Below are 27,358 nucleotides of genomic sequence, written 5' to 3'. Positions count from 1 at the left end.
TCGCAACAATCCACCCAGACACTTGTCACACCGTGAGCCAACTAGTCTCACTGAAACTCTGTCCTTCTCACCCGGGTTTCCAATCTCCACGTTTGAAGGACCCTCCTGGAAATTCTCTCCCACATGTCTCTCTCCCACTTGGGACCATCGTCTCTCCTCAAGGAGCTTCCCTTGAGCCCACTTTACTGCCAGGCTGCTCCCTGCCGTGCTCTGTCTTTTTAATTTGAAGCCTTTTTCTTTTCTGGTCCTTTTTTTTTCCTCATCTTTTTTACTTAACAGGATCTGTTTCTGATCTGGGCCCTTGTCCCTTACCTGGGGTTGTCTCCTGGGCCCGCTTTCTGTCCCACTCCCTTGTTTGGGGCCATCCTTCTTGATTTGGGGCCTTCTCCCCATCCCCCTCCCTGTGTTCTGCTCCCCGGGACACCTCCTCCTCACCTGACCTCCAGTTCTGCGCTGTTTGACTTTTCTCTCCTTTTCTCACACAGATGTGCGCAGGGCAGCTTCCTGGCAAAATTGGCAAACTCCACATGTGCAGCTATTCTCCACCTGGCACATGAACAGGAAGTCCGAGACCCCCCACCACCCCCTCCCCAGCCCCCAGCCCCCGGCAACTGCAATTCCCAAACTCCAGGTTTGAGAAAGTATTTTTGGATTTCCAAACACTACAGCCTGACATATTCGGCCTGCTTCGGCGTTTTCTGTCCTTATCTAACCCTGGCCACCAAAGATAACTCCTCACTGGACTCTTCGTCAAGCATGTCCCCAAATGTTGATCGGGTTAATCAGATAGCAACTGTGATCTGCACCTTTCAGGATTTACAACTCTGGCTCGTCACCTAACAGAGGCTCATTCTTACTCCCCATTTCTAAATCAACTTCCCTGTGTTGACCACTCGCTTGCAATATCGTCGTTCTCCTTTACCAATGCGGGATGCCAAGAGCTGTTCTACCAACGTCATCTGCTCTGAATGGCACCTCAACCACGTGTGAAAAGGAAAGGACAACGTCTCTGTTGGGCTCTACCCCGATGGGGATCTAGACGTTGAACCAGAATGACAATGATCTTCCAGCTGTTTGTATTAGGGGCAGAACGTTGTCCTTGGTGTGGGCGGGCTCGATGGGGTGGGGGGGGGGGGGCGGGGTAGGGGGGGCGGTTAAGAAGTCGACCACCGCCCTCGATAGGCTCCGCACCGCGATGTCACGCCGGCCGCGCCTGTTACCGCCAATTAAGGCCCGCCCGGCGTGAAACGCAAGCAGCAGCCCCTGAGCGCTGCCTGTGCGGGGGAGGGGGGAATGCGAGCGGGGGGAGGGGGGAATGCGAGCGGGGGGAGGGGGGAATGCGAGCGGGGCAGAGGGGGGGAATGCGAGCAAGGGAGGGGGGGAACGCGAGCGGGAACCTCGCCCTAGCACGAGAGTGAACACTGCGTAATCTCACTGAGGCATGGCGCTGCTTCGGGTAGGTGGAGAGATATGATAAAAATAATTTTTAAAAAGGTAATAAAACATGTCCCCACTCCTGTGACTCTGACAGAGCAGGGACATGTTATTAATGAAACATTTTAAGTTTTTATTTCATGTTTATTTGCTTTAGGAAACTTCCTCCCGCCCGTGGATGAGGTTTCCTAAAAAATGTAAAGGCCTCTTGGCCTTTTCACCTGCCCATCAGGCAGAAGGCAGATTGGGCAGCGAAAAATTTACTTTGACTGTTTAATGGCCTTAACAAGTCTTTTAACTGCCAGCGGGCACTACCAGCTCCGACTGTGCACCCGCCAACTGAGCTATCACGCGACTGTGCTTTGATAAGGCACATGCGTCGTTTCACACTCGGGTAGGTCGGGTGCGTGTCCACCCACCGAGTGAAAACTTCTGTCCTTTAATGTTGTATTTATAAGCAGACAAAGTCACAGGCTGCTGCTAACGCCAGTACTGGAACCTTTGGATTGACCTTACGATGGAAGGAAGGTCATTGATGTAGCAGCTGAAGATGGTTGGGCCGAGGACACTACCCTGAGGGACTCCTGCAGTGATGTCCTGGAGCTGAGATGACGGACCTCCAACAACCACAACCATCTTCCTTTGTGCTTGGTATGAGTCCAACCAGCGGAGAGTTTTGCCCCTGATTCCAGTTTGGCCAGGGCCCCTTGATGCCACACTCAGCCTTGATATTAAGGCCAGTCTCACCGCACTTCGGGATTTCAGCTTTTTTGTCTATGTCTGTAGTTAGGCAACAAACCACACAGGACTCTTGATTCTGTTTACAAAGCCCCTAATTATTGACTCCCCTACAATGATCTGATTACTATCTCCCTTCCCCCTCCGTTGGACAGTTCCTGCTGTAAGCTTCTATGGCTGCATTCTGACTGTCTCTCCGACCGTCTTTATTCTGATTTCCATTGTTAGCAAATACATGTAAAAGGATCTGTTTCGGTGATTCCTTGCTGTCTATCTTACCCTGTGCACCATCAGTTACACATATATATGTGCGCATTAGGAACAGGACTAGGCCATTCGGCCCCTCGAGTCTGCTCCGTCAGCCCCTTTCGAAACCTACCTCTCTCTGCAAGGTGCGCCCAAAGTCTGGAGCAAACTGTCCAGATATTTTCCTCCCCATCCTTCCTTGTCGGAGCGTCTCCAACTCGCACATTCAACTCTGAGCCAGAGAGATTCGAGGTGCGGACATCTCCCGGAGATGTGTTCACTCAGGACAGACTCACTGCCTACGAAACCTCTCACATACTGCAGTCCAGACACACCAGCTACTCCCCCACAAACTCTGTTCCCTAGTTACCACCTCCAATCTCTCCCTGGTAACCGTCTGTGGCTGAATCAGACCATTTGCAGCCTTGTGTCATGTCTGTGTCATATTTGACCACAAACTGAGCTCCAGACTGTACATCTTCACTGTCGCTAAGGCACATATTTCCAGCTCAGAAACATCACCCGACTCCACCCCTGTCTCAGCTCATCTGCTGTGGAAACTCTCATTGTGCCTTCGTTACCTACAGACTCGACCATTCCAGCTCTCTCCCACATTCTATCCTCTGTAAACTTGAGGTCATCCAATACGCTGCTGCCCTTGTCTTAACTCAGGCCCTGTCCCATTCCCCTAAAACCCCCCGTGGCTCCCGACCTTCATTTTAAAATTCTCAGCCTCGTTTTCAAATCCAAACCCTGCCCCCCACCCCCACCCTCATGGTCTCTCCCTTCCTTATCTCTGTAATCTCCTCCAGCCCCACAACCCTCCACAATCTCCTCTCATTCTGGCTTCTGGTGCATTTTAATTGCTCTACCTTGGTGGCTGTGCCTTCAGCAGCCAGGGCACCAAGATCTGGAGCTCCCTCCCAAAATCTCTCCTTTTCCTCCTTAAAGACTCTCCTTACCCTGGGGACTCGGGGTTCGAATCCCACCATTGGCAGATGGTGGAATTTGAATTCAATAAAAATCGGGGATTAACAGTCTAATGATGACCGTGAAACTATTATTGATTGTTGTAAAAACCCATCTGGTTCCCTTTAGGGGAAGGAAATCTGCTGTCCTTACCTGGTCTGGTCTACATGTGACTCCAGACCCACAGCAACGTGGTCGACTCTTAAGTGCCCCCTCTGAACAAGGGGCAATTAGGGATGGGCAATAAAGGCTGACCCAGCCAGCGACACCCACATCCCAAGAACGAGTAATAAAAAAAATTAAACCCCCTGACCGAGCTGTTTGTCACCTGACCCGAGTGTTTCAGGGTCAAAATGGGTTTTACCACAATCCTGTGGGGAATCTCGGGATGTTTTATTAAAGATGTCATCTAAATACAGGTTGCTATTTCTATCTGAGGTTATTTGTACATGCTTCTGAGTTTGTTTTGTATTTTGCTTTTTTTGGACACGCACTCAGCACCCAAACACTGAAGGGACAAAGTACTGGAGCTTCTACCAGGCTCTGCAAACACTGCAGCTAATACATACCTCCTTCTGTCCCTGCATCAGCAGCGGGTTCTCACATTCTGCAATCACTCTGAGGCCAATCAGTCCCTCACACCCCCGACCCCCAGCCTCCAAACCAAAACCCCCCCAGGAACCCCACCCTGCAGGTTCCCCCCCACCAGGTCTCTGACCCAAACCATGACATCATGCATGAAGTGATGTTTGTGATGGTCCCTCTCTCTGTCCCTCTCTCTCTGTCCCTCTCTCTGTCCCCATCTCTCTGTCCCTCTCTCTCTGTCCCTCTCTCTGTCCCTCTCTCTGTCCGTCTCTCTGTCCCTCTCTCTCTGTCCCTCTCTCTGTCCCTCTCTCTGTCCCTCTCTCTCTGTCCCTCTCTCTCTGTCCCTCTCTCTGTCCCTCTCTCTCTGTCCCTCTCTCTGTCCCTCTCTCTCTGTCCCTCTCTCTCTGTCCCTCTCTCTGTCCCTCTCTCTCTGTCCCTCTCTCTCTGTCCCTCTCTCTCTGTCCCTCTCTCTCTCTCTCTCTCTGTCCCTCTCTCTCTGTCCGTCTCTCTGTCCCTCTCTCTCTGTCCCTCTCTCTGTCCCTCTCTCTGTCCCTCTCTCTGTCCCTCTCTCTCTGTCCCTCTCTCTCTGTCCCTCTCTCTCTCTCTCTCTCTGTCCCTCTCTCTCTGTCCCTCTCTCTCTGTCCCCATCTCTCTGTCCCTCTCTCTCTGTCCCTCTCTCTGTCCCTCTCTCTCTGTCCCCCTCTCTCTGTCCCTCTCTCTGTCCCTCTCTCTCTGTCCCTCTCTCTCTGTCCCTCTCTCTGTCCCTCTCTCTCTGTCCCTCTATCTCTGTCCCTCTCTCTCTGTCCCCATCTCTCTGTCCCTCTCTCTGTCCCTCTCTCTCTGTCCCTCTCTCTGTCCCTCTCTCTGTCCCTCTCTCTGTCCCTCTCTCTGTCCCTCTCTCTGTCCCCCTCTCTCTGTCCCTCTCTCTCTGTCCCCCTCTCTCTGTCCCTCTCTCTGTCCCTCTCTCTCTGTCCCCCTCTCTCTGTCTCTCTCTCTGTCCCTCTCTCTCTGTCCCTCTCTCTGTCCCCCTCTCTCTGTCCCTCTCTCTCTGTCCCTCTCTCTGTCCCTCTCTCTCTGTCCCTCTCTCTCTGTCCATCTCTCTGTCCCTCTCTCTCTGTCCCTCTCTCTGTCCCTCTCTCTCTGTCCCCCTCTCTCTGTCCCTCTCTCTGTCCCTCTCTCTCTGTCCATCTCTCTCTCTGTCCCTCTCTCTCTGTCCCTCTCTCTGTCCCTCTCTCTCTGTCCATCTCTCTCTCTGTCCCTCTCTCTCTGTCCCTCTCTCTGTCCCCATCTCTCTGTCCCTCTCTCTGTCCCTCTCTCTGTCTCTCTCTCTGTCCCTCTCTCTGTCCCTCTCTCTCTGTCCATCTCTCTCTCTGTCCATCTCTCTGTCCCTCTCTCTGTCCCCATCTCTCTGTCCCTCTCTCTCTGTCCCTCTCTCTGTCCCTCTCTCTCTGTCCCTCTCTCTGTCCCCCTCTCTCTGTCCCTCTCTCTCTGTCCCCATCTCTCTGTCCCTCTCTCTCTGTCCCTCTCTCTCTGTCCCTCTCTCTCTGTCCCTCTCTCTCTGTCCCCATCTCTCTGTCCCTCTCTCTCTGTCCCTCTCTCTGTCCCTCTCTCTCTGTCCCTCTCTCTCTGTCCCTCTCTCTGTCCCCATCTCTCTGTCCCTCTCTCTGTCCCTCTCTCTCTGTCCCTCTCTCTCTGTCCCTCTCTCTGTCCCCATCTCTCTGTCCCTCTCTCTGTCCCTCTCTCTGTCCCTCTCTCTCTGTCCCTCTCTCTCTGTCCCTCTCTCTCTGTCCCTCTCTCTCTGTCCCTCTCTCTCTGTCCCTCTCTCTGTCCCTCTCTCTGTCCCTCTCTCTCTGTCCCTCTCTCTGTCCCTCTCTCTGTCCCTCTCTCTCTGTCCCTCTCTCTCTGTCCCTCTCTCTGTCCCTCTCTCTGTCCCTCTCTCTCTGTCCCTCTCTCTCTGTCCCTCTCTCTCTGTCCCTCTCTCTCTGTCCCTCTCTCTCTGTCCCTCTCTCTGTCCCTCTCTCTGTCCCTCTCTCTCTGTCCCTCTCTCTCTGTCCCTCTCTCTCTGTCCCTCTCTCTCTGTCCCTCTCTCTCTGTCCCTCTCTCTCTGTCCCTCTCTCTGTCCCTCTCTCTGTCCCTCTCTCTCTGTCCCTCTCTCTCTGTCCCTCTCTCTCTGTCCCTCTCTCTCTGTCCCTCTCTCTGTCCCTCTCTCTGTCCCTCTCTCTGTCCCTCTCTCTGTCCCTCTCTCTCTGTCCCTCTCTCTCTGTCCCTCTCTCTGTCCCCCTCTCTCTGTCCCCCTCTCTCTGTCCCTCTCTCTCTGCCTCTCTCTCTGTCCCTCTCTCTCTGTCCCTCTCTCTCTGTCCCTCTCTCTCTGTCCCCCTCTCTCTGTCCCTCTCTCTGTCCCTCTCTCTCTGCCTCTCTCTCTGTCCCTCTCTCTCTGTCCCCCTCTCTCTGTCCCTCTCTCTGTCCCTCTCTCTCTGTCCCTCTCTCTGTCCCTCTCTCTCTGCCTCTCTCTCTGTCCCTCTCTCTCTGTCCCTCTCTCTCTGTCCCCCTCTCTCTGTCCCTCTCTCTGTCCCTCTCTCTGTCCCTCTCTCTCTGCCTCTCTCTCTGTCCCTCTCTCTCTGTCCCTCTCTCTCTGTCCCCCTCTCTCTGTCCCTCTCTCTGTCCCTCTCTCTGTCCCTCTCTCTCTGTCCCTCTCTCTCTGTCCCTCTCTCTGTCCCCCTCTCTCTGTCCCTCTCTCTCTGTCCCCCTCTCTCTGTCCCTCTCTCTGTCCCTCTCTCTCTGCCTCTCTCTCTGTCCCTCTCTCTCTGTCCCCCTCTCTCTGTCCCTCTCTCTGTCCCTCTCTCTCTGTCCCTCTCTCTGTCCCTCTCTCTCTGCCTCTCTCTCTGTCCCTCTCTCTCTGTCCCTCTCTCTCTGTCCCCTCTCTCTGTCCCTCTCTCTGTCCCTCTCTCTGTCCCTCTCTCTCTGCCTCTCTCTCTGTCCCTCTCTCTCTGTCCCTCTCTCTCTGTCCCCCTCTCTCTGTCCCTCTCTCTGCCTCTCTCTCTGTCCCTCTCTCTCTGTCCCCCTCTCTCTGTCCCTCTCTCTGCCTCTCTCTCTGTCCCTCTCTCTCTGTCCCTCTCTCTCTGTCCCTCTCTCTCTGTCCCTCTCTCTGTCCCTCTCTCTCTGTCCCTCTCTCTGTCCCTCTCTCTGTCCCTCTCTCTGTCCCTCTCTCTGTCCCTCTCTCTCTGTCCCCCTCTCTCTGTCCCTCTCTCTCTGTCCCTCTCTCTCTGTCCCTCTCTCTCTGTCCCTCTCTCTCTGTCCCCCTCTCTCTGTCCCTCTCTCTGTCCCTCTCTCTGTCCCTCTCTCTCTGCCTCTCTCTCTGTCCCTCTCTCTCTGTCCCTCTCTCTCTGTCCCTCTCTCTCTGTCCCTCTCTCTCTGTCCCCCTCTCTCTGTCCCTCTCTCTGTCCCTCTCTCTGTCCCTCTCTCTCTGCCTCTCTCTCTGTCCCTCTCTCTGTCCCTCTCTCTGTCCCTCTCTCTCTGTCCCTCTCTCTGTCCCTCTCTCTCTGTCCCCCTCTCTCTGTCCCTCTCTCTGTCCCTCTCTCTGTCCCTCTCTCTCTGTCCCCCCCTCTCTGTCCCTCTCTCTGTCCCTCTCTCTCTGTCCCTCTCTCTCTGTCCCTCTCTCTGTCCCTCTCTCTCTGTCCCCCCCTCTCTGTCCCTCTCTCTGTCCCTCTCTCTGTCCCTCTCCCTCTCTCAATCCCTCTCCCTCTCTCTGTCCCTCTCTCTGTCCCTCTCTCTGTCCCTCTCTCTGTCCCTCTCTCTCTCACTGTCCCTCTCTCTGTCCCTCTCTCTCTGTCCCCCTCTCTCTGTCCCTCTCTCTGTCCCTCTCTCTGTCCCTCTCCCTCTCTCTGTCCTCTCTCTCTGTCCCTCTCTCTGTCCCTCTCTCTGTCCCTCTCTCTGTCCCTCTCTCTCTGTCTCTCTCTCTGTCCCTCTCTCTGTCCCTCTCTCTGTCCCTCTCTCTGTCCCTCTCTCTCTGTCCCCCTCTCTCTGTCCCTCTCTCTGTCCCTCTCTCTGTCCCCCTCTCTCTGTCCCTCTCTCTGCCTCTCTCTCTGTCCCTCTCTCTCTGTCCCCCTCTCTCTGTCCCTCTCTCTGTCTCTCTCTCTGCCTCTCTCTCTGTCCCTCTCTCTCTGTCCCTCTCTCTCTGTCCCTCTCTCTCTGTCCCTCTCTCTCTGTCCCCCTCTCTCTGTCCCTCTCTCTGTCCCTCTCTCTCTGTCCCCCTCTCTCTGTCCCTCTCTCTGTCCCTCTCTCTGTCCCTCTCTCTCTGTCCCTCTCTCTGTCCCTCTCTCTCTGTCCCTCTCTCTCTGTCCCTCTCTCTGTCCCTCTCTCTCTGTCCCTCTCTCTCTGTCCCTCTCTCTCTGTCCCTCTCTCTGTCCCTCTCTCTGTCCCTCTCTCTGTCCCTCTCTCTGTCCCTCTCTCTGTCCCTCTCTCTCTGTCCCTCTCTCTGTCCCTCTCTCTCTGTCCCTCTCTCTCTGTCCCTCTCTCTGTCCCTCTCTCTCTGTCCCTCTCTCTCTGTCCCTCTCTCTCTGTCCCTCTCTCTGTCCCTCTCTCTCTGTCCCTCTCTCTCTGTCCCTCTCTCTGTCACTCTCTCTGTCCCTCTCTCTCTGCCTCTCTCTCTGTCCCTCTCTCTCTGTCCCTCTCTCTGTCCCTCTCTCTCTGTCCCTCTCTCTCTGTCCCTCTCTCTGTCCCTCTCTCTCTGTCCCTCTCTCTGTCCCTCTCTCTCTGTCCCCCTCTCTCTGTCCCTCTCTCTCTGTCCCTCTCTCTCTGTCCCTCTCTCTCTGTCCCTCTCTCTCTGTCCCCCTCTCTCTGTCCCTCTCTCTGTCCCCATCTCTCTGTCCCTCTCTCTGTCCCTCTCTCTCTGTCCCCCTCTCTCTGTCCCTCTCTCTGTCCCTCTCTCTGTCCCTCTCTGTCTGTCCCCCTCTCTCTGTCCCTCTCTCTCTGTCCCTCTCTCTGTCCCTCTCTCTCTGTCCCTCTCTCTCTGTCCCTCTCTCTGTCCCTCTCTCTCTGTCCCTCTCTCTCTGTCCCTCTCTCTCTGTCCCTCTCTCTGTCCCTCTCTCTCTGCCTCTCTCTCTGTCCCTCTCTCTCTGTCCCTCTCTCTCTGTCCCCCTCTCTCTGTCCCTCTCTCTGTCCCTCTCTCTGTCCCTCTCTCTGTCCCTCGCTCTGTCCCTCTCTCTCTGTCCCTCTCTCTCTGTCCCTCTCTCTCTGTCCCTCTCTCTGTCCCTCTCTCTCTGTCCCTCTCTCTGTCCCTCTCTCTCTGTCCCTCTCTCTCTGTCCCTCTCTCTCTGTCCCTCTCTCTGTCCCCATCTCTCTGTCTCTCTCTCTGTCCCTCTCTCTGTCCCTCTCTCTGTCCCTCTCTCTCTGTCCCTCTCTCTCTGTCCCTCTCTCTGTCCCTCTCTCTCTGTCCCTCTCTCTCTGTCCCTCTCTCTCTGTCCCTCTCTCTGTCCCTCTCTCTGTCCCTCTCTCTGTCCCTCTCTCTGTCCCTCTCTCTCTGTCCCTCTCTCTGTCCCTCTCTCTCTGTCCCTCTCTCTGTCCCTCTCTCTGTCCCTCTCTCTCTGTCCCCCTCTCTCTGTCCCTCTCTCTCTGTCCCTCTCTCTCTGTCCCTCTCTCTCTGCCTCTCTCTCTGTCCCTCTCTCTCTGTCCCTCTCTCTGTCCCTCTCTCTCTGTCCCTCTCTCTCTGTCCCCCTCTCTCTGTCCCTCTCTCTGTCCCTCTCTCTGTCCCTCTCTCTGTCCCTCTCTCTGTCCCTCTCTCTCTGTCCCTCTCTCTCTGTCCCTCTCTCTGTCCCTCTCTCTCTGTCCCTCTCTCTCTGTCCCTCTCTCTCTGTCCCTCTCTCTGTCCCTCTCTCTGTCCCTCTCTCTGTCCCTCTCTCTCTGTCCCTCTCTCTCTGTCCCCCTCTCTCTGTCCCTCTCTCTCTGTCCCTCTCTCTCTGTCCCTCTCTCTCTGTCCCCCTCTCTCTGTCCCTCTCTCTGTCCCTCTCTCTCTGTCCCTCTCTCTCTGTCCCTCTCTCTCTGTCCCCCTCTCTCTGTCCCTCTCTCTCTGTCCCCCTCTCTCTGTCCCTCTCTCTCTGTCCCTCTCTCTCTGTCCCTCTCTCTCTGTCCCCCTCTCTCTGTCCCTCTCTCTCTGTCCCTCTCTCTCTGTCCCTCTCTCTGTCCCTCTCTCTCTGTCCCTCTCTCTGTCCCTCTCTCTCTGTCCCTCTCTCTCTGTCCCTCTCTCTCTGTCCCCCTCTCTCTGTCCCTCTCTCTGTCCCTCTCTCTGTCCCTCTCTCTGTCCCTCTCTCTCTGTCCCCCTCTCTCTGTCCCTCTCTCTGTCCCTCTCTCTGTCCCTCTCTCTGTCCCTCTCTCTGTCCCTCTCTCTCTGTCCCCCTCTCTCTGTCCCTCTCTCTGTCCCTCTCTCTCTGTCCCTCTCTCTGTCCCTCTCTCTCTGTCCCTCTCTCTCTGTCTCTCTCTCTGTCCCTCTCTCTCTGTCCCTCTCTCTCTGTCCCTCTCTCTGTCCCTCTCTCTCTGTCCCTCTCTCTCTGTCCCTCTCTCTCTGTCCCTCTCTCTCTGTCCCTCTCTCTGTCCCTCTCTCTCTGTCCCTCTCTCTCTATCCATCTCTCTCTCTGTCCCTCTCTCTCTATCCATCTCTCTCTCTGTCCCTCTCTCTCTGTCCCTCTCTCTGTCCCTCTCTCTCTGTCCCTCTCTCTCTGTCCCTCTCTCTCTCTGTCCCTCTCTCTCTGTCCCTCTCTCTCTGTCCCTCTCTCTCTATCCATCTCTCTCTCTGTCCCTCTCTCTCTGTCCCTCTCTCTGTCCCTCTCTCTCTGTCCCTCTCTCTCTGTCCCTCTCTCTCTGTCCCTCTCTCTCTGTCCCTCTCTCTGTCCCTCTCTCTCTGTCCCTCTCTCTCTTTCCATCTCTCTCTCTGTCCCTCTCTCTCTGTCCCTCTCTCTCTGTCCCTCTCTCTCTGTCCCTCTCTCTGTCCCTCTCTCTCTGTCCCTCTCTCTCTGTCCCTCTCTCTCTGTCCCTCTCTCTCTGTCCCTCTCTCTGTCCCCCTCTCTCTGTCCCTCTCTCTCTGTCCCTCTCTCTGTCCCTCTCTCTCTGTCCCTCTCTCTCTATCCATCTCTCTCTCTGTCCCTCTCTCTCTGTCCCTCTCTCTCTATCCATCTCTCTCTCTGTCCCTCTCTCTCTGTCCCTCTCTCTCTGTCCCTCTCTCTGTCCCTCTCTCTCTGTCCCCCTCTCTCTGTCCCTCTCTCTCTGTCCCTCTCTCTCTGTCCCTCTCTCTCTGTCCCTCTCTCTGTCCCTCTCTCTCTGTCCCTCTCTCTCTGTCCCTCTCTCTGTCCCTCTCTCTGTCCCTCTCTCTGTCCCTCTCTCTGTCCCTCTCTCTCTGTCCCTCTCTCTGTCCCTCTCTCTGTCCCTCTCTCTCTGTCCCTCTCTCTGTCCCTCTCTCTCTGTCCCCCTCTCTCTGTCCCTCTCTCTCTGTCCCTCTCTCTCTGTCCCTCTCTCTCTGTCCCTCTCTCTGTCCCTCTCTCTCTGTCCCTCTCTCTCTGTCCCTCTCTCTCTGTCCCTCTCTCTCTGTCCCTCTCTCTGTCCCTCTCTCTGTCCCTCTCTCTCTGTCCCTCTCTCTCTGTCCCTCTCTCTCTGTCCCTCTCTCTCTGTCCCTCTCTCTCTGTCCCCCTCTCTCTGTCCCCATCTCTCTGTCCCTCTCTCTGTCTCTCTCTCTCTGTCCCCCTCTCTCTGTCCCTCTCTCTCTGTCCCTCTCTCTCTGTCCCCCTCTCTCTGTCCCTCTCTCTGTCCCTCTCTCTGTCCCTCTCTCTGTCCCCCTCTCTCTGTCTCTCTCTCTGTCCCTCTCTCTGTCCCTCTCTCTCTGTCTCTCTCTCTGTCCCTCTCTCTGTCCCTCTCTCTGTCCCTCTCTCTCTCTGTCTCTCTCTCTGTCCCTCTCTCTCTGTCCCTCTCTCTCTGTCTCTCTCTCTGTCCCTCTCTCTGTCCCTCTCTCTGTCCCCCTCTCTCTGTCTCTCTCTCTGTCCCTCTCTCTGTCCCTCTCTCTCTGTCCCTCTCTCTGTCCCTCTCTCTGTCCCCCTCTCTCTGTCCCTCTCTCTGTCCCTCTCTCTGTCCCTCTCTCTGTCCCTCTCTCTGTCCCTCTCTCTGTCCCTCTCTCTCTGTCCCTCTCTCTGTCCCTCTCTCTCTGTCCCTCTCTCTCTGTCCCTCTCTCTCTGTCCCTCTCTCTCTGTCCCTCTCTCTCTGTCCCTCTCTCTGTCCCTCTCTCTCTGTCCCTCTCTCTCTGTCCCTCTCTCTCTGTCCCTCTCTGTCCCTCTCTCTCTGTCCCTCTCTCTCTGTCCCTCTCTCTCTGTCCCTCTCTGTCCCTCTCTCTCTGTCCCTCTCTCTCTGTCCCTCTCTCTGTCCCCCTCTCTCTGTCCCTCTCTCTCTGTCCCTCTCTCTGTCCCTCTCTCTCTGTCCCTCTCTCTGTCCCCCTCTCTCTGTCCCTCTCTCTCTGTCCCTCTCTCTCTGTCCCTCTCTCTCTGTCCCTCTCTCTCTGTCCCTCTCTCTGTCCCTCTCTCTCTGTCCCTCTCTCTCTGTCCCTCTCTCTCTGTCTCTCTCTCTGTCCCTCTCTCTCTGTCCCTCTCTCTCTGTCCCTCTCTCTGTCCCTCTCTCTGTCCCTCTCTCTCTGTCCCTCTCTCTCTGTCCCTCTCTCTGTCCCTCTCTCTGTCCCTCTCTCTCTGTCCCTCTCTCTGTCCCTCTCTCTCTGTCCCTCTCTCTGTCCCTCTCTCTCTGTCCCTCTCTCTGTCCCTCTCTCTGTCCCTCTCTCTCTGTCCCTCTCTCTGTCCCTCTCTCTCTGTCCCTCTCTCTGTCCCTCTCTCTGTCCCTCTCTCTGTCCCTCTCTCTCTGTCCCTCTCTCTGTCCCTCTCTCTGTCCCTCTCTCTGTCCCCCTCTCTCTGTCCCCATCTCTCTGTCCCTCTCTCTGTCCCCATCTCTCTGTCTCTCTCTCTGTCCCTCTCTCTGTCCCTCTCTCTGTCCCTCTCTCTCTGTCCCTCTCTCTGTCCCTCTCTCTGTCCCTCTCTCTGTCCCTCTCTCTGTCCCTCTCTCTCTGTCCCTCTCTCTGTCCCTCTCTCTGTCCCTCTCTCTGTCCCTCTCTCTGTCCCTCTCTCTGTCCCTCTCTCTGTCCCCTCTCTCTGTCCCTCTCTCTGTCCCTCTCTCTGTCCCTCTCTCTGTCCCTCTCTCTGTCCCTCTCTCTCTGTCCCTCTCTCTCTGTCCCTCTCTCTGTCCCTCTCTCTCTGTCCCTCTCTCTCTGTCCCTCTCTCTGTCCCTCTCTCTCTGTCTCTCTCTCTCTGTCCCTCTCTCTCTGTCCCTCTCTCTGTCCCTCTCTCTCTGTCCCTCTCTCTCTGTCCCTCTCTCTGTCCCTCTCTCTCTGTCCCTCTCTCTCTGTCCCTCTCTCTCTGTCCCTCTCTCTCTGTCCCTCTCTCTGTCCCTCTCTCTCTGTCCCTCTCTCTGTCCCTCTCTCTGTCCCTCTCTCTGTCCCTCTCTCTCTGTCCCTCTCTCTGTCCCTCTCTCTCTGTCCCTCTCTCTGTCCCTCTCTCTCTGTCCCTCTCTCTCTGTCCCTCTCTCTGTCCCTCTCTCTCTGTCCCTCTCTCTCTGTCCCTCTCTCTGTCCCTCTCTCTCTGTCCCTCTCTCTGTCCCCCTCTCTCTGTCCCCATCTCTCTGTCCCTCTCTCTGTCCCTCTCTCTCTGTCCCTCTCTCTGTCCCCCTCTCTCTGTCCCCATCTCTCTGTCCCTCTCTCTGTCCCCCTCTCTCTGTCCCTCTCTCTCTGTCCCCCTCTCTCTGTCCCTCTCTCTCTGTCCCTCTCTCTGTCCCTCTCTCTGTCCCTCTCTCTCTGTCTCTCTCTCTGTCCCTCTCTCTGTCCCTCTCTCTGTCCCTCTCTCTCTGTCCCTCTCTCTGTCCCTCTCTCTGTCCCTCTCTCTCTGTCCCTCTCTCTGTCCCCCTCTCTCTGTCCCTCTCTCTGTCCCTCTCTCTGTCCCCCTCTCTCTGTCCCTCTCTCTCTGTCCCCCTCTCTCTGTCCCTCTCTCTCTGTCCCTCTCTCTGTCCCTCTCTCTGTCCCTCTCTCTCTGTCTCTCTCTCTGTCCCTCTCTCTGTCCCTCTCTCTGTCCCTCTCTCTGTCCCTCTCTCTCTGTCCCTCTCTCTGTCCCTCTCTCTGTCCCTCTCTCTCTGTCCCTCTCTCTGTCCCCCTCTCTCTGTCCCCATCTCTCTGTCCCTCTCTCTGTCCCTCTCTCTCTGTCCCTCTCTCTCTGTCCCTCTCTCTGTCCCTCTCTCTGTCCCTCTCTCTCTGTCCCTCTCTCTCTGTCCCTCTCTCTCTGTCCCTCTCTCTCTGTCCCTCTCTCTGTCCCTCTCTCTCTGTCCCTCTCTCTGTCCCTCTCTCTGTCCCTCTCTCTCTGTCCCTCTCTCTCTGTCCCTCTCTCTGTCCCTCTCTCTGTCCCTCTCTCTGTCCCTCTCTCTCTGTCCCTCTCCCTGTCCCTCTCTCTGTCCCTCTCTCTGTCCCTCTCTCTCTGTCCCTCTCTCTGTCCCTCTCTCTGTCCCTCTCTCTATCCCTCTCTCTGTCTCTCTCTCTGTCCCTCTCTCTGTCCCTCTCTCTCTGTCCCTCTCTCTGTCCCTCTCTCTCTGTCCCTCTCTCTGTCCCTCTCTCTGTCCCTCTCTCTCTGTCTCTCTCTCTGTCCCTCTCTCTCTGTCCCTCTCTCTGTCCCTCTCTCTGTCCCTCTCTCTCTGTCCCTCTCTCTCTGTCCCTCTCTCTGTCCCTCTCTCTGTCCCTCTCTCTGTCCCCATCTCTCTGTCCCTCTCTCTGTCCCTCTCTCTCTGTCTCTCTCTCTCTGTCCCCCTCTCTCTGTCTCTCTCTCTGTCCCTCTCTCTCTGTCCCTCTCTCTGTCCCTCTCTCTCTGTCTCTCTCTCTGTCCCTCTCTCTGTCCCTCTCTCTCTGTCCCTCTCTCTCTGTCCCTCTCTCTCTGTCCCTCTCTCTCTGTCCCTCTCTCTCTGTCCCTCTCTCTGTCCCTCTCTCTCTGTCCCCCTCTCTCTGTCCCTCTCTCTCTGTCCCTCTCTCTGTCCCTCTCTCTCTGTCCCTCTCTCTGTCCCTCTCTCTCTGTCCCTCTCTCTGTCCCTCTCTCTCTGTCCCTCTCTCTCTGTCCCCCTCTCTCTGTCCCTCTCTCTGTCCCTCTCTCTGTCCCTCTCTCTCTGTCCCTCTCTCTCTGTCCCTCTCTCTGTCCCTCTCTCTCTGTCCCTCTCTCTCTGTCCCTCTCTCTGTCCCTCTCTCTCTGTCCCTCTCTCTCTGTCCCTCTCTCTGTCCCTCTCTCTCTGTCCCTCTCTCTGTCCCTCTCTCTCTGTCCCTCTCTCTCTGTCCCTCTCTCTCTGTCCCTCTCTCTGTCCCTCTCTCTCTGTCCCTCTCTCTGTCCCTCTCTCTCTGTCCCTCTCTCTCTGTCCCTCTCTCTGTCCCTCTCTCTCTGTCCCTCTCTCTGTCCCTCTCTCTCTGTCCCTCTCTCTGTCCCTCTCTCTCTGTCCCTCTCTCTGTCCCTCTCACTCTGTCCCTCTCTCTCTGTCCCCCTCTCTCTGTCCCTCTCTCTGTCCCTCTCTCTCTGTCCCTCTCTCTCTGTCCCTCTCTCTGTCCCTCTCTCTCTGTCCCTCTCTCTCTGTCCCTCTCTCTCTGTCCCTCTCTCTCTGTCCCTCTCTCTGTCCCTCTCTCTCTGTCCCTCTCTCTCTGTCCCTCTCTCTCTGTCCCTCTCTCTCTGTCCCTCTCTCTGTCCCTCTCTCTCTGTCCCTCTCTCTGTCCCTCTCTCTCTGTCCCTCTCTCTCTGTCCCTCTCTCTCTGTCCCTCTCTCTGTCCCTCTCTCTCTGTCCCTCTCTCTCTGTCCCTCTCTCTCTGTCCCCCTCTCTCTGTCCCTCTCTCTGTCCCTCTCTCTCTGTCCCTCTCTCTCTGTCCCTCTCTCTGTCCCTCTCTCTCTGTCCCTCTCTCTGTCCCTCTCTCTGTCCCTCTCTCTGTCCCTCTCTCTCTGTCCCTCTCTCTCTGTCCCTCTCTCTCTGTCCCTCTCTCTGTCCCTCTCTCTCTGTCCCTCTCTCTCTGTCCCTCCCCCTCTCTCTGTCCCTCTCTCTGTCCCTCTCTCTGTCCCTCTCTCTGTCCCTCTCCCTCTCTCTCTCTCTGTCCCTCTCTCTGTCCCTCTCTCTCTGTCCCTCTCTCTCTGTCCCTCTCTCTCTGTCCCTCTCTCTGTCCCTCTCTCTCTGTCCCCCTCTCTCTGTCCCTCTCTCTGTCCCTCTCTCTCTGTCCCTCTCTCTGTCCCTCTCTCTGTCCCTCTCTCTCTGTCCCCCTCTCTCTGTCCCTCTCTCTGTCCCTCTCTCTCTGTCCCTCTCTCTGTCCCTCTCTCTCTGTCCCTCTCTCTCTGTCCCTCTCTCTGTCCCTCTCTCTCTGTCCCTCTCTCTCTGTCCCTCTCTCTCTGTCCCTCTCTCTCTGTCCCTCTCTCTCTGTCCCTCTCTCTCTGTCCCCCTCTCTCTGTCCCTCTCTCTCTGTCCCTCTCTCTCTGTCCCTCTCTCTGTCCCTCTCTCTCTGTCCCTCTCTCTCTGTCCCTCTCTCTGTCCCTCTCTCTCTGTCCCTCTCTCTCTGTCCCTCTCTCTGTCCCTCTCTCTCTGTCCCTCTCTCTCTGTCCCCCTCTCTGTCCCTCTCTCTCTGTCCCTCTCTCTCTGTCCCTCTCTCTCTGTCCCTCTCTCTGTCCCTCTCTCTCTGTCCCTCTCTCTCTGTCCCTCTCTCTGTCCCTCTCTCTGTCCCTCTCTCTCTGTCCCTCTCTCTGTCCCTCTCTCTCTGTCCCTCTCTCTCTGTCCCTCTCTCTGTCCCTCTCTCTCTGTCCCTCTCTCTGTCCCTCTCTCTCTGTCCCTCTCTCTCTGTCCCTCTCTCTGTCCCTCTCTCTCTGTCCCTCTCTCTCTGTCCCTCTCTCTGTCCCTCTCTCTCTGTCCCTCTCTCTGTCCCTCTCTCTGTCCCTCTCTCTCTGTCCCTCTCTCTCTGTCCCCCTCTCTCTGTCCCTCTCTCTCTGTCCCTCTCTCTGTCCCTCTCTCTCTGTCCCCCTCTCTCTGTCCCTCTCTCTCTGTCCCTCTCTCTGTCCCTCTCTCTGTCCCTCTCTCTGTCCCTCTCTCTGTCCCTCTCTCTCTGTCCCTCTCTCTCTGTCCCTCTCTCTCTGTCCCTCTCTCTCTGTCCCTCTCTCTGTCCCTCTCTCTGTCCCTCTCTCTGTCCCTCTCTCTCTGTCCCTCTCTCTGTCCCTCTCTCTGTCCCTCTCTCTCTGTCCCTCTCTCTCTGTCCCTCTCTCTCTGTCCCTCTCTCTGTCCCTCTCTCTCTGTCCCTCTCTCTCTGTCCCTCTCTCTGTCCCTCTCTCTGTCCCTCTCTCTCTGTCCCTCTCTCTCTGTCCCTCTCTCTGTCCCTCTCTCTCTGTCCCTCTCTCTCTGTCCCTCTCTCTCTGTCCCTCTCTCTCTGTCCCTCTCTCTCTGTCCCTCTCTCTGTCCCTCTCTCTCTGTCCCTCTCTCTCTGTCCCTCTCTCTCTGTCCCTCTCTCTGTCCCTCTCTCTGTCCCTCTCTCTCTGTCCCTCTCTCTCTGTCCCTCTCTCTCTGTCCCTCTCTCTGTCCCTCTCTCTGTCCCTCTCTCTGTCCCTCTCTCTGTCCCTCTCACTCTCTCTGTCCCTCTCCCTCTCTCTCTCCCTCTCCCACTCTCTCTCCCTCTCTCTGTCCCTCTCTCTCTGTCCCTCTCTCTCTGTCCCTCTCTCTCTGTCCTCTCTCTCTGTCCCTCTCTCTCTGTCCCTCTCTCTCTGTCCCTCTCTCTGTCTCTCTCTCTGTCCCTCTCTCTGTCCCTCTCTCTCTGTCCCTCTCTCTCTGTCCCTCTCTCTGTCTCTCTCTCTGTCCCTCTCTCTCTGTCCCCATCTCTCTGTCCCTCTCTCTGTCCCTCTCTCTGTCCCTCTCTTCTGTCCCCCTCTCTCTGTCCCTCTCTCTCTGTCCCTCTCTCTCTGTCCCTCTCTCTCTGTCCCCCTCTCTCTGTCCCTCTCTCTGTCCCCCTCTCTCTGTCTCTCTCTCTGTCCCTCTCTCTGTCCCTCTCTCTCTGTCCCTCTCTCTGTCCCCCTCTCTCTGTCTCTCTCTCTGTCCCTCTCTCTGTCCCTCTCTCTCTGTCCCCCTCTCTCTGTCTCTCTCTCTGTCCCTCTCTCTCTGTCCCCCTCTCTCTGTCTCTCTCTCTGTCCCTCTCTCTGTCCCTCTCTCTCTGTCCCCCTCTCTCTGTCCCTCTCTCTGTCCCCCTCTCTCTGTCTCTCTCTCTGTCCCTCTCTCTGTCCCTCTCTCTCTGTCCCCCTCTCTCTGTCCCTCTCTCTGTCCCCCTCTCTCTGTCCCTCTCTCTGTCCCCCTCTCTCTGTCCCTCTCTCTGTCCCCCTCTCTCTGTCCCTCTCTCTGTCCCTCTCTCTCTGTCTCTCTCTCTGTCCCTCTCTCTGTCCCTCTCTCTCTGTCCCTCTCTCTGTCCCCTCTCTCTGTCCCTCTCTCTGTCCCCCTCTCTCTGTCTCTCTCTCTGTCCCTCTCTCTGTCCCTCTCTCTCTGTCCCTCTCTCTGTCCCTCTCTCTGTCCCCCTCTCTCTGTCCCTCTCTCTGTCCCTCTCTCTGTCCCTCTCTCTCTGTCCCCCTCTCTCTGTCTCTCTCTCTGTCCCTCTCTCTCTGTCCCTCTCTCTCTGTCTCTCTCTCTGTCCCTCTCTCTCTGTCCCTCTCTCTCTGTCCCTCTCTCTGTCTCTCTCTCTGTCCCTCTCTCTGTCTCTCTCTCTGTCCCTCTCTCTCTGTCCCTCTCTCTGTCTCTCTCTCTGTCCCTCTCTCTCTGTCCCTCTCTCTTTCCCTCTCTCTCTGTCCCTCTCTCTCTGTCCCTCTCTCTGTCCTTCTCTCTGTCCCTCTCTCTGTCCCTCTCTCTCTGTCCCTCTCTCTCTGTCCCTCTCTCTCTGTCCCCTCTCTCTGTCCCCTCTCTCTGTCCCCTCTCTCTGTCTCTCTCTCTGTCCCTCTCTCTGTCCCCCTCTCTCTGTCTCTCTCTCTGTCCCTCTCTCTCTGTCCCTCTCTCTCTGTCCCTCTCTCTGTCCCTCTCTCTCTGTCCCTCTCTCTCTGTCCCTCTCTCTCTGTCCCTCTCTCTCTGTCCCTCTCTCTCTGTCCCCTCTCTCTCTCTCTCTGTCCCCTCTCTCTCTCTCTCTGTCCCCTCTCTCTCTCTCTCTCTGTCCCCTCTCTCTGTCCCTCTCTCTCTGTCCCTCTCTCTCTGTCCCTCTCTCTCTGTCCCTCTCTCTGTCCCCTCTCTCTGTCCCTCTCTCTGTCCCTCTCTCTCTGTCCCTCTCTCTCTGTCCCTCTCTCTGTCCCCCTCTCTCTGTCCCTCTCTCTGTCCCCCTCTCTCTCTGTCCCTCTCTCTGTCCCTCTCTCTCTGTCCCCCTCTCTCTGTCCCCCTCTCTCTGTCCCTCTCTCTGTCCCTCTCTCTCTGTCCCCCTCTCTCTGTCCCCCTTGCTCTGTCCCTCTCTCTCTGTCCCGCTCTCTCTGTCCATCACTTTTTACAGTGCAGGGTTGAGGCCATTCGCCCCAAATAGGAGTGACCAAACCCCCATCGCATCGTCCACCCGGAGACCCTCGCTAGCATTGCACAAAACAGGGCGGCCAACTTACACACAGGAAGATCCCACAAACAGCAATGGGACCACCTTCATTTTCTTGCCCCAGGACAAGGCAACACTTGCTTCCCCCCCACCCCCCCAGCTTTGCTTCCATAAACTTCCATGGGACCGTTTGCATCGATCTCAGGCAATTGACAGAGCTCTGGGTTTAACCTGTCATCTAACATACAACCTCTCTGACAGTGCAGCACTCCCTCAGTACTGACCCTCTGAGAGTGCAGCGCTCCCTCAGTACTGATCCTCCGACATTGCAGCACAGATTTTATAACAGGGCACTTTAGAAAAATTCAAGGCAATCAGGCAGAGTCAACATGGTTTTGTGAAAGGAAAATCATGTTTAACAAATTTATTGGTGTTTTTTGAAGGAGTCACATGTGCTGTGGATAAAGGGGAACTGGTGGATGTTCTGTACTTAGAATTCTAGAAGGCATTTGATAGTGTCACATCAAAGGTTATTGCAGAAAATAAAAGCTCATGGTGTAGGGGGTAACATATTATCATGGATAGGAGATTGACTAGCTAACAGGAAACAGAGAGTTAGCATAAATGCGTCATTTCCTGGTTGGCAGGATGTGGCGAGTGGTGTCACAGGGATCAATGCTGGGGCCACAACTGTTCACAATTTATATAAATGACGGATGAAGGGATGGATGGGATGGTTGTTAAATTTGCTGACAACACAAAGATAGGTAGGAAAGTAAATTGTGAAGAGGATATAAGGAGGCTACAAAGTGATTTCGATAGGTTGAGTGAGTGGGCAAAGATCTGGCAAATGGATTATAATGTGGGCAAATATGAAATTGTCCATTTTGGCAGGAAGAATGAAAAAGAAGCTTATTTTCTAAATGGTGAGAGATTGCAGAGCTCTGAGATTCAGAGGGATCTGGGTGTCCTAGTGCATGAATCACAAAAGGTTAGTAATGCAGGTACAGCAGGTAATTAGGAAAGCTAATAGAATGTTACCATTCATTGTGAGTTGAATACAAAGGTAGGGAGATTATGCTTCAGTTCTACAGGGCATTGGTGAGATCACATCTGGAGTATTGTGTACAGTACTGGTCTCCTTATTTAAAGAAAGATGTAAATGTGTTGGAAACAGTTCAGAGAAGGTTTACCAGACTAACACCAGGAATGGGTGGGCTGTCTTATGAGGGAAGGTTGGACAGGTTAGGCTTGTATCCACTGGAGTTTTGAAGAGTAAGAGGTGACTTGATTGAAACATATAAGATCCTGAGGGGTCTGGACAGGGTGGGTGTGGGGAGGGTGTTTCCTCTTGTGGGAGAATCTAGAACTAGGGGTCACGGTTTAAAAATAAAGAATCGCTCATTTAGGAGAGAGATGAGGAGAATTTTTTTCTCTCAGAGGGTTGAGAGTCTTTGGAACTCTCTTCCTCAAAAGACAGTGGAAGCAGAGTCTTTGAATATTTTTAAGGCAGAGCTAGATAGGTTCCTGATTAACAAGGGGGTGAAAGGTTATCGGGGGTAGATGGGAGTTACAGTCAGGTCAGCCATGACCTTATCAAATGGCAAGCAGGCTCGAGGGGCCGAGTGGCCTTGTCCTGCTCCTTGTTGGTATGTATCAATATGCAGTGTTTGTCAGCCTGGTTTTTGCACTTCGAGAACAATGCATAACAACAACTTATATTTATGTAGGAATGTGCTAATGGTGACATTAAGGGTAGAAAGCTTTCTACCCCTAATGTCCCTATTAGCACATTCCTTAGATAATATCACCACAGTCAACACCCCTTTGTCCCTTTGTCTATGACATCTTTGGCAATCTCTTCTTTGCCTCCACCTATCACTGGCCCTCTATCCAGCTCTACCTGTCCCACCCCCACCCCACTTTCAACCAGCTTATATTTCACCTCTTTTCTATTTTTCCTTAGTTCTGATGAAGAGTCATACAGACTGGAAACATTAACTGTGTCCTTCTCCGCAGATGCTGCCAGACCTGCTGAGTTTTTCCAGCTATTTTTGTTTTTGTTTCGGATTTCCAGCATCCGCAGTATTTTGCTTTTATATTTATGTAGTACCTTCATTGTCATGAACAGCCCAAGGTACCTCACAGGAGCGTTATAAAGAAAAGGAGGCAGCAAGCCACAGGAAGAGAATTTCGGTTAGTTGATCAAACGCTTTGTCAAACTAATTGGAACTTTAAAGGAGGAAAAGTGAGGTTGAGAGATAGAGAGGTGCAGGGAGGGAATTCAGGAGCTTGGGCTGAGAGACTGAAGGCACGGTCACCAGTTCAGGAATGATTCTGGTCAGGAATACCACAGGAGGGCAGAATTTGAGGAGCGCAGAGATCTCAGAGGGTTGTGGGAGGGTGGAGGAGATTACAGAGAGAGGGAGGGGACAAGGCCACAGAGGGATCTGTAGACAAGGATGAGAATTTTCGAATCGAAACATTGCCTGTCTGGGTGCCGCTGTAGATCAGCAAGCACAGGGGTGACAGGGAAACAGGACTGGCTGTGAGTTTTCACACTGGCAGCAGAGTTTTGGATGACCACAAGTTTACAGAGAGTGGAATGTGGGAGAGCAGACAGGAGTGTGTTGGAATAATTGAATCTAGAGTAACAAAGGCATGGATTAAGGTTTCAACTGTTGATGAGCTGAGACAGGGGGAAAAGATGGCATGGGTAAAGTCAGACGCTCAGCTCAGGATGAAACGTGACACAGAGAAGGTTGTGACCCGTCGGGTTTAATCTCAGCCTGTTGTCCAGGGAGGGGGATGGAGTCGACCAGCTGAGGAACAGAGCTGGACTGCCAGCCGGGAACAATGGCTTCAGTCTTCCCGATATTTCATCAGAGGAAACTTCTGCTCATCCACCAGGGGATGTCGGATAAGCTGCCTGATAATTTAGCAACAGGGGAGGAGTTGGGAGAGGTTGTGTGAGGTAGAGCTGGCTGCCCTCAGTGTACATGTGAAAACTAACGCTGTGTCTTCAGATGATGTCACCGAGGGGCAGCAAGTAGATGAGAAAGAGGAAAGGGCAGTGGATAGATCCCTGGGGAACACCAGAGGTCACAGTGTCCGGGAAGGGAAGAGCATCCATTACTAGTGATTCTCCGGCCATGAGAATGGAACCAGGCGAGGGCAGTCCCACCCAGCTGGCCGACAGTGGAGAGGTGTCAGAGGAGGAGGATGGTGTGGTCACACCGTGTCAAAGGCTGCAGACAGGCTGAGCAGGACGAGGGGGAAGGTTTACCCCTGTCACAGTCACACAGGATTCCAGGATACACTTGAACCCATCAACATCTCAGTCAGAGGAGCAAGCACTACCCACTGATCCTCTCGGTGTCTGAGGGGATCAGAAAATGGTTGCAGCACAGAAGGAGGCCATTCGGCCCATCGCAGGGTCTCTGCAAGAGCCACTCAGCTAGTCCCAGCACCCAACCCCTCCCCGCCCTGCCCTTTTCCCATAGCCCTGTAAATTTTGGTTGGGATGGTCATTGCATAGCTGGGTGTTGTCCAGGTCCTTCTCCAGGCTGACATGAGTGGGTTATTATCCGAGGAGCAGTAAATGGAACCAAATACCTTGTGTTAATCAGCGAGCATCCCCACTTCTGACCTTATGATGGAAGGAAGGTCATTGATGAAGCAGCTGAAGATGGTTGGGCCGAGGACACTACCCGGAGGAACTCCTGCAGTGATGTCCTGGAGCTGAGATGACTGACCTCCAACAACCACAACCATCTTCCTTTGTGCTCGGTATGACTCCAACCAGCGGAGAGTTTTTGTTTTACCACCACTGACTATTGTTAGTCATGGCTCCTTTATGGGTCAAATGCTGTTGTGATATTGAGGCAGGAATTCCCAGATCTCCTCTCTCCTTTCGAGAATATGACTGGATTGAGGCTGTGAGAAGCACTGGAACTGAGTACTTCTGGTGGGTCTCAGACTAAGCATCTGTGAGTATGTTATTGACTTACGAGAGAGACACCTGAACTCCAAGGGTTAAATACCAAGGAGAGATCACACAAACCAGGCTTGTATTGCCTGGAATGTAAAGGGTTAAGAAGTGAGTTGATCAAAAGTTTTCAACACATTAAGGGGAATGGGTAGGGTAGATAGTGAGAAGGCATTTCTGCTGGATGGGGAGTCTAGAACTAAGGGAAGCAGTCTAAAAATTACAACCCAGCATTTTGGGAGTAAAATTAGGAAACACTTCTACACACACAGGGTGGGAGGAGTTAGGAACTCCCTTCTACAAACAGCAGTTGACGCTGGGTCAATTATTAATTTTATATCTGAGATTGGTAGATTTTTGTTAACCATAGATATTAAGAGCTTTAGAGCAAAGGTATATGGAGAGAGGTCACAGGTCAACCATGATCTCACTGAACGGTGGAACAGGCTCAAAGTGTTAAATGGCCTCCTCCTGTTTCGATGTTCCTATTTCATGGACATGGACACAGAAGGAGGCCGGTCAGCCCATCCACTCCATGCTACCTGGGTGAGTGCAGCTCCAATAACACTCAAGAAGCTTGACACCATCCAGAACAAAGCAGCCTCGCTAGATTGATACCCCTTCCACAAACAGTTAGGGATGGGCAATAAATGCTGACCTAGCCAGCGACGCCCACACCCCATGAATGAATAATAAAAAGGTCACCCCGGCCCAATGGAATGCACAACCTGTGGTATGTGGGAAGTCATGTACGCACTATGTGTCCTAGATAAACACATCTGCAGGAAGTGTCACTGGCTGCAGAAGCTTTGAACTCTGGGTTGCAGAACTCGAGTGGTGGCTCTGAGGCTGAGAAATATGTTTAGAGAAGTGGTCACACTGCAGGAGCATGGAGGCAGACAGGGAATGAGTGACAGACTAAGAGAAGCAGGCAGGTAGTGCAGGAGTCCCCTGAGTCGATCTTACTTGCTAATCAGTCTTCCATTTTGGATACTGGTGAGGCCGATTGTTCCTCAAGCGAGTGCAGCCAGAGCCAAGTCTGTGGTACCATCGGTGGCTCAGCTGTATATGGGGGGAGAAAGAAGAATCGAAGACCAATTGTTATGGGGGATTCAATAATGAGGGGATCAGACAAGCATTTCTTCGGTGGTAAACGTGACTCCAGGATGGTCAGTTGTCTTCCAGGTGCCGGGGTCAAGGAAGACCAGCTGCAGGACATCTGCTGACGGAGGGTGACTGACCAGAGGTCTTGATCCACATTGGTACCAACAATACAATTAGAAAAGGGGATGAGGTCCTGCAGGCTGAGTTTAAGGAGTTAGGAAAGAGATTAGAGAGCAGGAGCTCATAGGTAGTAACCTGCAGATTACTCCCAAGGCCATGTGCTAGAGAGTATAGAAATAGGAGCATACACCAGATGAATGCAACGCAGGAGAGATGGGCGTAGGAGGGAGGACTTGAGGTTTTTGGGACATTGGGAACAGCTCTGGGAAAGGTGGGACCTGTACAAGCCGGATGGTCCACACCTGAATAGGACCAGGGCAAATGTCCTCACGGGGAGATTTGCCAGCATTGTTGAGGAGGGTTTAAACCAGATTGGCTGGGGAATAGGAACCTGAGGGTCAACTCAGATAGGACAAATTCAGAGCAAGGAGCGGGAGACAGAAAACTAATGAGTGACTCTGAAAGACAGAAGCAGCACAGGTTAAAAAGTGTGCAGCACATGGAATTTGGCAGTGTTAGAAGGTCTATATGCAAATACAAGGAGCATAGTAAATAAAGCTGGTGAGCCGAGGACACAGATAGACACATGGCAGCTGGATATCATCACTATAACAGAAACTTGGCTTATCGAGAGGCAAAAATGGCAGCTCAACATCCCAGGATAGAGTTTGCAGACAGGATAGGGAGGAGGATTAAAAGGTAGGGGTGTAGCATTATTGGTTAAAGAATCAATTACAGCTGTGAGGAGGGATCAGATACTATATGAAGCATCAAATGAGGCCACATGGGTTAAACTCAGAAATAAAAAAGGGGCAGCCACATGGGTAGGAGGGTATTATAGACCCCCAAATAGTGAGAGGGAGTTAGAAGAGCAAATATGTCAGCAGATTTCTGAATGCAAAAACAATAGGGCAGTAATCGTTGGGGAGTTCCAACTCCTAATGTCCATTGGGATACGAACAGTGTGAAGGGCATAGAGGGTGCAAAATTCTTGAACTGCATTCAAGAGATTTTTTTTATCCAGTACGTGACAAACCCAATGGGAGGTGGCACAATTCTAGATTTAGTCTTAGGAAATGAAGCTGGGCAAGTGGATGAAGGAGCAATGGGGGGATCATATTGGAAATAGTGACCATAATACAGTTAGATTTAGCATCATTGTGGGGAAGGACACAGGTAGGACAAGAATAAACGTTATAAACGGGAGGAAGGCAAGTTTTACAAAGCTGGGAGGTGAGCTGGTGAAAGTGGATTGGTTACAGATACTTGAAGGGAAATCAGTGACAGGCAAGTGGGAGGCATTCAAAGGTGAGATTTTACGTGCACAGTGTAGACATGTTCCCACATAGTAAAAGGGTGGCACTGCCAAAACTAGAGCCCCCTGGTTATCCAGAAACATACAGGGTAAGATAAAGCAGAAAAAGAAAGCTTGTGACAGTCACAAAAGACTTAATGCTGTAGAAACCCGACAGGAGTATCGAAAGGGCAGGGGTGATGTTATGAAAGAAATTAGGAAAACAGAGAGAGGATATGAAAAAATATTGGCAGGTAAAATCAAAGAAAACCCAAAGGTGTTTGACCAGTACATTAAGAGCAAGAGACAAACTAAGGAGAGGGTAGGGCCTATCAGAGATGTACATGGTAACTTGTGTGTTGATGCAGAAGATGTGGGCAGGGTTCTCAATGAGCACTTTGTCTTCACTAAGGAGGGGGATGATGCAACCATTCTAGTTAAAGAGGAGGAATGTGAAATATTAGATACAATAAGCACAGTGAGAGAGGGAGCACTGGAAGGACTGACATCCTTGAAGGTGGATAAAATCACCGGGGCCGGATGGGTTGTATCCCAGGCTGTTAAGGGAAGTCAGGGAGGAAATATCGGATGCTCCAAGGATTATTTTTGAATCCTCACTAGATACAGGGGTGGTCCCAGAGGATAGGAGGTCTGCAAACATTGTACCATTATTTAAAAAGGGTGCGAGGTATAGGCCAAAAAAATATAGGCCGGTCAGCCTGACTTTAGTGGTGGGCAAATTATTAGAATCGATTCTAAGAGCCAGGAGAAACTGTCGCTTAAAAAGGCACCGAGTGGTCAGAGATAGTGAGTATGGTTTTGTTAAGGGAAAGTCATGTCTTACTAACTTAACAGAACTTTTTGAGGGGGTAACATGGAGGATTGATGAGGGTAGTGCAGCGGGTGTTGTCTACATGGATTTCAGTGAGGCATTTGACAAGGTCCCACATGACAGACTGGTCAGGAAAGTGAGATCCCATGGGATACAGGGGAAGGTGATGAGTTGGATCCAAAATTGGCTCAGCGACAGGAAACAAAGGGTAATGGTTGGTGGGTGTTTTTGCCCATGGAAAGCAGTTTCCAGTGGTGTGCCACAGGGCTCAGTGTTGGGGCCTTTGCTGTTTGTTGTATATATTAATAATTTGGACATTAATGTGAGAGGCACGATTGGAATGTTTGCAGATGACACAAAAATTGGCCGTGTAGTTGATAGTGAAGAGAATAGCTGTCAACTCCAGAACGATATCAATGGTTTGGTTGAGTGGGTGGAGAAGTGGCAAAT

This window comes from Carcharodon carcharias, chromosome 3, assembly GCF_017639515.1.
Source record: "Carcharodon carcharias isolate sCarCar2 chromosome 3, sCarCar2.pri, whole genome shotgun sequence".
NCBI lineage: Eukaryota > Metazoa > Chordata > Chondrichthyes > Lamniformes > Lamnidae > Carcharodon > Carcharodon carcharias.
This window is presented reverse-complemented; position numbering follows the sequence as displayed.